This window comes from Octopus bimaculoides, chromosome 16, assembly GCF_046866305.1.
Source record: "Octopus bimaculoides isolate indiv1 chromosome 16, ASM4686630v1, whole genome shotgun sequence".
NCBI lineage: Eukaryota > Metazoa > Mollusca > Cephalopoda > Octopoda > Octopodidae > Octopus > Octopus bimaculoides.
The window spans coordinates 9,209,828-9,219,827 of NC_142943.1; the positions used below are offsets into that span (position 1 = coordinate 9,209,828).

The following is a 10,000-nucleotide window of genomic DNA, read 5'->3' on the forward strand; positions in this document are numbered from 1 at the left end:
GTGTGTGTGTGTGTGTGTGTGTGTGTGTGTGTGTGTGTGTCTGTCTGTCTGTGTGTGTGTATGTATGTATGTATGTATGTATGTATACGTGCAATATGACCGACATGTTTAAATTCTAATGAAAGAGACTGGCTTTTTCCACATTGGTGTGAAATTTAAGATTTCAAACCTGAACATTCTTACACACATACATCACACCTCCTGTAAATCGGATAGGTGGCGGTTGTTTAAATGTGAAGTAGGAAATAGTTTAAAGGTAAGACAAAACCCAATATTACAGAAGGAAGAGGGAAAGAGATGCTTAAGAAATATGGCAACTGGAAAGTCCCTGCAGTCGATGGTGCTCTGTTCAGCAATTTTGGTGGAGGGGCTAAGTCGATTAGATCGACCCCAGTGCTCTACTGGTACATATTTTATCGACCCCAAAAGGCTGAAAGGTGAAATTGACCTCGGTGGTATTTAAGCTCAGAACGTAAAGATCGACGAAATGCCGCTAAGCATTCTTCCCGGCATACTAGCGATTCTGCCAGCTAGCCACCATTATTCAGAATATCAATGATAATACTGATGTATACATAGAGTTATAATAAGTTATTTGTTTGTTTGTTTGGTTGTTTTTTAATGCTATGGTAATTTTAAAAGTGATGATCATATATCCGGAAAATTCAGTTATCCAGCATACCATCCCAGTGGTGCTGGATATGAGAGAACTTACTGTACAACCAGAAAATACATGGCATATTTTCCCAAGATATATAAGGATAAGCACGTTTATATTTTCTTACATTTGCTCTGTAGCCCATAACTGACAAACTACACAATATAGTAGTTAACTAACAACCATTAAAGAAAGTAAACTAGGCGATCAAAATTTACGTAGACCTCTAAACACATAACGGTAGGAGCTGTTCATCTACTTGCACACCTAATTTCCACCTTATATATATATAGACGAGTCCTATGCAGGATTACGCATTTCTGTCAGCTGTTCAGTGGACTGGAGTGATTTGAAATGATGTGTTTTGCTCAAGCACACAACGCGTCGCCCAGTCCAGAAATCGAAATCACAATCATGACCTAACAACTAACTTACACGCCCCCATATATATATATATATGTGTGTGTGTGTGTGTGTGTGTGTGTGTGTGTGTGTGTGTGTGTGTGTGTGTGTGTGTGTGTGTATGTTTGTATACATATAAACATAAAGACAGTTATATTCGTATGAAAGTGTATGCGTATATATATATATATATATATATATATATATATATATATATGTCAGAGAAAGGTGTTGATACATTCAAAATATTTGAAAAGAAATTCTTTAAAGATTAAAATTTTTCAAAAATAAATCTTGTGGAGAAAACAAATACAAACGTGATGGCAGACATACTCTGTTCCATCTTTATTAAATGTTTTTTTTCTTTCTTTTTAAGGATTTTTTCAATGGCGTTTAACTTTTAAAGAATTTTTCATGTGTGTAAATGTTCAGACGTAAAAGAATTTTTCTTAATAAAAGTTGACAATGACTTCGAAGTTTTGCCGAACTACTAACAACGACTTACCACCTCTATATAGATAGATAGATAGATAGATAGATAGATAGATAGATAGATAGATAGATAGATAGATAGATAGATAGATAGATATGGAGCGAGAAATATGCAAATATTCACAAATATAGATACATATATACATATATATACACACACATATATATCTGTATATAAATGTATAAATATATATATGTGTGTGTGTGTGTGTGTGTGTGTGTGTATGTGTGTGTGTGTGTGTGTGTGTATAATATATATAAATGCGTATACATATGTGTGTGTGTGTATGTATGTGTGTGTGTGTGTATGCACATAAAGTAAGGAATAAGTTGTGATTAATACAGTAGCAGAACTTGACTAAGATACAGAGAATATATTCCAGTTGTATAATAGGGTTCGAAGATATTCTCACGAGATGAAATTACAGATACACATACACACACAAACTCACACACACACATAGACACATACACAGGCACACACATACATGTGTGTATACATACATGCATATCATACAAAGTTGCAGTGAATAAAAACAGTGGCCCGTGAATATTATACCTAGAAAAATATGGCAGTCGGAACTCCCTTCTTGCAACAAGACAATATCCCACAATGCATTTGCAGTACCGGTGCTGATTCCAGCATTTGGGGTACTTGACTGGTCTCTAGAGGAATTCTACTCTATAAACATAAAAACCTGCAAGATTCTGACATCAACCGGAAACTTCTTCAGAAATAGTGATATCAATAGGTTCTACCAAAGAAGAGATACAGGAGGTAGAGACTTGAGATCAGTGCAGACAGCATTCGAGTGTAGTATCTCTCTCAGACAGCACTTGCTAAACAACAGCAACAATAATATATACATTAACTTAGTGCTGGAAAGTGAAGAGAACAATATCCTACGCGTCGGCAGTGAACTCCTCAGGAAGCAGTCTGTTCTTGGATCTCCCACACAATGTCAAAACAGCCGGACTAACAGATCTCAAGGAGACCTAGTTGTGAAACGCTCAGCATACCCATAAAAGACTCTTGGTGTTTATGTTTCCCGAAGGCTTGAATAAGACAGTAATATCGACATGAAACGCAGCTTCTCTTGGGATTTGTGATTGCTACATCACATCACACTTCGAAGGTTATGCATGTGCAATCCAAGAACAGGAAATTGCTACGAAATACTTAAAGTGACTGTAAAACCCTTGAGCCTCCAATATAGAAAAGAACATATATACAAACATCCGTGCAAATATACCCATTCATATATATATATATATATATATATATACAAAAACACGCGCGCGCGATGCACACACATACACGCACACTCTCCCTCTCTCCCTCTCTCTCCTTCTCTCACGCCCACGCACGCACACACACTCATATACATGCAAACATACACACACTCAGTTTGATGACCGGAAGCAGTCCGATTATAGATTAACAAACGATGAAGATGTGATTATATTTCTTATTTACTATGTGATAAATGTACTACACGTCGTTATTCTATTCTTGGATTAGTAGCGTGTTAATTAATTAATGATTCATAAATTGTTTAAGTAACGATTAATCAGGCCTACTGCTAATACTCCTCTTTAAGCAGTTTGTTAGCCAAGTACTTACATGAAGTGTTACCGAAGGTGTAGCCTAGGTCTGAATACTCCCTACCGCACACACACACGCATATATATATATATATACATATATATATATATATATATATATATATATATATATATATATATATATATATATATATATATATATATATATGCAATCAGCATAAGTAACAAGATATCAAATAGTAGTGCAATACGACCGTTTCAAGCGGCTCCATTTAATTGAACCATGCAATTATTACATCAATTCAAATTATGATCTGATATCTAAAAGATCATAATAAGCAATTTAATTTGGAATGGAATATTCTCTCTATTTCTTTACCGTGTGATAAAGGTAAACATTTCTGCTCGCTTTTTAATAGCGAAATGTTTTTTATACTATTCTCAAAGAAACCCCTTGTAAACACATTTATAGAACGCGTTTATTGTGGCAAACATTGGCAGAAACATACCTTTAGTTCCTATAAGTGATTTCTACCAATCTATATAATTTGACCTTTGATTGTCTTCTTACATTTCACTACCACTAAATATATCTAATTCCAAGCGTTTAAGCTTTATTCTAATTCACCCATCGCTCTATATTTCTCCACTATTAGTTTCCTGCTAATTTCTTTCCTTCTCCCGCAACCTTTGACTTTATATCTACTAACGGTTTTTTATTAAAATAAATTAATAGCGTTCCCTTCATCATTATACAGTCATCACATTCTGGTAAAATGTCTTATTGATGTGTTTCGTTTCTTTCTTTCCCTGATGAGAAGATTGCATTGTTTTACACCGTTTTATTCCTTCTGGAATAATACCAATGTTGTCTTCGAAACATATGTCGGAAGTAAAAGAATTTGAATAACACCTGCGTTTTACTACATTTATTTATTTATCTATATATATATATGTGTGTGTGTGTGTGTGTGTGTGTGTGTGTGTGTGTGTGTGTGTGTGTTTGTGTGTGTGTGTGTGTGTGTGTGTGAATTTAAATTGATGTAATACTTGCATTGTTCAATTAAACAGAGTCGCTTGAAACGGTCGTATTGCACTAATACTTGACATCCTGTTACTTATTTTGATTATGTGTGTGTGTGTGTGTGTGTGCGTGTGTGTGAGTGTGTCAATACATAAATACATACTTATGCACACATATATAAATACATATATGTATTCTTATATCATACAACAGTGCACACATATGCGCATACTTGCTATGTGGATATATGAAGATATATAATATATATATATATATATATATATATATATATATATACGTACATAAATATATATATAACTACATACATACGTACATACCTACATACATATATACATACACACATACATACCTACATACATACATGCATACATACATACATGCCTACATACATACATGCCTACATACATACATGCATTCCTAGATACATACATACCTACATACATACATACATACATGCATACATACATGCATACACACATACATACATGCATACATAAATGCATACATATACATGCATACATGCATACATACGTACATACATACCCACATACATACATACATACATACATACATACATAGCTGCATGAGAGAGACAGAAAAAACAGGAGACAGAGAGCTATGGAGTAGAGTTGAGTGGGTAACTGCGGCCATATTAATATAAATACTTTTTCTCCTTTATCTGACTTTACCAATTTCTGTTAACCAAATTTGTTTAGATTTTTACACTGAAATATGATATCTTTAGTTTTGTATTTGTTTATATATGAAGAAATATGTCTATCAGCTGACTTTAGTTCAAAAAAATATAACTAAGTTTCGCTTGAAAATTAGATTTTTCATATCTTGTGAACTGTAAGTTAGACTTTTATTTAGGCGGCGAGCTGGTAGAATCGTTAGCACGCCGGGCGAAATGCTTAACGGTATTTCGTCTGTCTTTACGTTCTGAGTTCTAATTCCGCCGAGGTCGACTTTGCCTTTCATCCTTTCGAGGATGATAAATTAAGTACCGGTTGCGTACTGGGGTCCATCTAATCGACTGGACCCCTGCCCAAAAAATTTCGGGCCTTGTGCCTAGAGTAGAAAAGAACTTATTCTTTTTATGTTTCAGTCATTTGACTGCGGCCATGCTGGAGCACCGCCTTTAGTCGAGCAAATCTACCCCAGGATTTATTCTTTGGAAGCGTAGTTGTTATTCTATCGGTCTCTTTTGCCGAACCGCTACGGGGACGCAAACACACCAACACGGAGGGACAAACACAAACACCTACATATATATATATATATATATATACAACGGGCTTCTTCCAGTTTCCGTCTACCAAATCCACTGACAATGCTTTGGTCGGTCCGAGGCTATAGTAGAAGACACTTGCCCAAGGTGTCACGCAGTGGGACTGAACCCGGAACCATGTGGTTGCTAAGCAAGCTACTTACTACACAGCCACTCCTGCGCCTACTTTTCTTATTTTCTTTATATAATTTAAATAAAACGGCGACTTTGATGTGTTTAAAAAACTCGCTTTGCAACCACGTGGTTCCGGGTTAAGTGCGACTGCGCGGTACCTTGTGCAATCATCTTCTACTATTGCTCTTTGTGAGTGAATGTGGAAGCATGTCGTTTACATAAATATATACGTGTGTGTGTGTGTGTGTGTGGCTGTTGTTGTCCCTCCCCACACGATTTGACAACTGGTGTTGGCTTGTCTACATCCCCGTAACTTAGCGGGTCAACAACAGAGATCGAGAGAGTAAGTACAAAATTTGAAACGGAATAAGCACTGGGGTCGATCTGTTCAACTAATACCCGACAATGCAGTACCCCAGCATGGCGACAGCTCAATGACTAAAATAAGCGAAGGATAAAAAATAAAAGATTAAAAAATGTTTTAATAATTAAGGAGATATTCAAGGTGGTGAGCTGGCAGAAGCGTTAGCACGCTGGGCAAAACCCGTCACGACGTTCTGAGTTCAAATTCCACCGCGGTCAACGTTGCATTTCATTCTTTCGGGGTTTATCCACTTTGTATCACTTTAGCCTTCGAATGACGCCACCCCGCTGGCTAGGCGAGTAGGCCAACATCCCTCCCCTGATTGAAAGGGGGGAACTGAAGCAGCGTGAAACGAAGTGTCTTGCTCAAGAACACAACGTCTCACACAGCCTGGGAATCGAACACACGTTCGCTAGATCGTGAGGGCAACAGACTAACCCCTAGGTTACGCACCTTTACAAAAAAAAAAGGAAAGAAAACAGCAATATAATTCCATAATCTGAAATCCAGAATCAGTATTGAAAGGAAATTGGTAATAGACTACTACATCGGCATCAACAAGAACTATGGCCCTCAAAAGGTGTGCCGTAAAAGGGAATTCAAAGACTTCACGAACTTTCAGAAGTATTACATAAGGCAACAGGAAATCCGTTTTAAAACTTGAAGGTCTTATAGAAGTTTGTTTATCAAAATTTTGTTGCATAGAATAGAATTATGATAATACGCTGACCAGGTTATAAAACAATCTAAAAATGTAAAACCTGAGTTTTCTAAACATTTTTCCTAATTTTTTCTATCTCCAAAAGATGGTTGGCTTGTTTGTTTGTTTTCTTATCTGTTTTACTCTGTGTGTGTGTGTGTGTGTGTGTGTGTGTGTGTGTGTGTGTGTGTGTGTGTGTGTGTGTGTGTGTGTGTGTGTGTGGGTGGGTGGGTGTGTGGGTGTGTGTTTATTTTCAACTTTCCGTTCGAAATGTGGCAGACATTCAAACATTTATTCTTTTATTCTTATTTCGTTCTTGATCTTCAGTGCGACACGAAGTTAACAACACAGAGAACTAATATATATATATATATATATATATATATATATATATATATATATATATATATATATATATATATATATATATATATATATATAGAAACAGCTTGATTCAGACTCCTTGTATAACTTCGTGAAAATCCATTTGACGTCTAACGTTGGTCAGGGCGCGTGTGTTTATCAATGGAAGTCCGTTCGACTACGCGAAGGATATGGAAGAAAGCAACCAGAAAAGATATTTATACATCTAACCAATATCAATGAAAACTGATGAAATCGTCTGTAGCTAATATAATAATTATTGACTGCTTCAAGACTCGGGCGATTACGGTCCCTCTCAGCATGTATGTATACAATTATGTGCTTTGACTGCAGCATTAGAGCGTTTAGCTCTAATTTCTAGCAATATAGGTGTCATATTGAATAACGGTTATAGTTTTCTTTTTTGGTACACGTTGCTTACCGATGCCTACGTTAGTTTTGTGTGTGTGTGTGTGTGTGTGTGTGTGTGTGTGTGTGTGTGTGTGTGTGTGTGTGTGTGTGTGTGTGTGTGTGTGTGTTTACGAGGTTTGATAAAAAAGATATGGGAAATGGTTTAATTAAAAGAGAACTCTAATGCATATCGATTCGGCATTTAATCTCCTTCGAAATAGTTCCCTTTGCAAGTCACACACTTTATCCAGTGAAGTTTTTCTATTGATGGAAACCTTCCTGGAACCCCTTCACTTGAGATAGCGGGCAGCTGCCTCCTCACATTCTCTTGGATTTCTTCGATGTCTTGAAATCTTATTCCTTTCAAGTGGGATTTCATTTTTGCCTCGGTTTCAAAGCTATTGCTATAGAGCCACGATTCTTCACCTGCTATGACAGTTTTCAAAAAGCTTTCGCTTTCATCGACACAATCAAGGAGAACACAACCAGCTGAAACCCGTTCTTCTTTTTGAGACGACCACACTCTACACACTTTACTTCCAACCACTGCTATGAACAACAGAAGTAAGCAAGAACGTTATAGCTTTTCTAATATAATTTCCCTGTAAAATTAGATAGGTGACAGAGAGGTCGAATATGATGTCTTGCACGTTCTAGACATGGGTTTCATAACCGTAATACTCGAAATTCTCAGCCTTCAACTATCCTAGAAAACTTTACAGACGTGTGTGCGTGTATGTATGTATGTATGTACGAGAGAGTGCTGAAAAGTCCCTGCCTTTGGGTAAAAGAAAATACAGGAGAATCAGTTAATTTTGATCCAACATATTTCCCTCTCAGATCCACACACTTATTGCAGTGGTCCTTCAGTTTTTCGAAGCCTTGTAAAAGAACTCGGAAAGTTGGGCTTCCAACCAGGCCTTTCGCGATACCCAGGAACTTTTCAGCACCGCCTTGTATGTATGTATGTATGTATGTATGTATGAATGAATGAATGAATGAATGAATGAATGAATGAATGTAGAAACATACGTTTCTAAATCCATTAACATTTCCAGATCATCTTAGCTTCAACTTCTGCTGATAGTGAAGCGTCGTACCCGCATTTAGTGCGAAAGTAACCAAATTTTCGATCGTTAAACGACTTTAAATCTGGCGTTGACACTTTTGTTAGTGGCATGATTCCCGTGATAATCTGCTGCTTACAACAAAATGTGACAACAACATGCTTTTTTTCCTCTCTTCATTCGGAAGATGAGATCGAGAATATCCTGAAATGTTAATAGACATAGCAACGTTAATATTTTCAACAAACCAGAAATGTCTAATGAAAAAGTCGAAAAAGTTGGGTTTTTCTTTAATAGCAATTAGACTCGTTTCCTTCTATATTAGTAATGATGTTTCCTAGATACCGTGCTTCCCAGCAAACATGTTGACGTAACATATTATTGTGCAAACATGCAATGTAAAATCATTCAAGCATCCTCTCGATATTTCCAAATCTTACTGCATTTCACATGGAAGGTTTGGTCTTCTAAAAGCGTCTTGATGTATAAATCGACTTACTTTTATTGGCTGTAAAATTTGGTCTTAAAAAATTGAATTTAAGCCGGAAAATAGGGTAAAGAGGGTAATTTTGACCCATTACATCCGCAGGTGGGTCAGTAGAGCGTATTACACATGCACGAGTACTATTAATTAGTCATTACAATTTTGCACAGCTATCGGTGTATTACACAGACACTAGTATATTACACGAACAACAGTGTATTGTACAAGCATTAATGAATTACACAAATAGCAGTGTATTACACAGAGACCAATGTATTACACAAGCATTGATGTATTACAGCCACCAGTGTATAAAATGGACATCAATGTATTTCACAGACACCAATGTATTACACAAGAATTGATGTATTACAGCCACCAGTGTATAAAATGGACATCAATGTATTTCACAGACACCAATGTATTACACATGAATTGATGTATTACAGCCACCAGTGTATAAAATGGACATCAATGTATTTCACAGACACCAATGTATTACACAGAGACATGCTTTAACAGAAGCTAAGGGGCGCCTCACTGCCAGTTGTGTTGCAGCACGCCGGACACCAACCCGGAATTTCTGAGGGCTCTTGCTGTTGCTAGATAATCGTTGAACCTACGCAATGCTAATCCATCTATTTGACAGGTCTTGTTTTGACAGGTCCTCTTGGGTTAATAGCAACCCTTCTCACTAGGCAAGTCTAGTGTGGGTGCCGGTTTAGTCGCCGATGACCCGACCATGCAACAGGTTGGACTAGATTATATGTTGCCAGTTATACACGATTATAGAGACACCAGCCAATTAGAAACTTATGTATTACATAGACAGCTGTGTATTACAAATGCAAGTGTATTTAAGCGATTTACAAAGACACAATTAAAAATGATTTACATGATCAGTTTACCATATTCAGTTATATACCATAATTCGTCACCTTTAACAGAAATACGGCCTTGGTTTGGTAATTGGCAAGTAATTATTTAAATTTTTAATTGATCTAATTAAATTAATCTGATATAATGTTTTGCCAACATCAATC

The 10,000-nt window shown here is 36.5% G+C and overlaps 1 protein-coding gene across 1 annotated transcript in view; it reads right to left on the reverse strand.

Annotated features, from left to right (window-relative positions):
- Window positions 1-10,000, reverse strand: part of LOC106871446 (synaptotagmin-15) — a 272,781-nt gene that overhangs the window by 249,308 nt on the left and 13,473 nt on the right. The gene's annotated exons all lie outside the window — the stretch shown is intronic.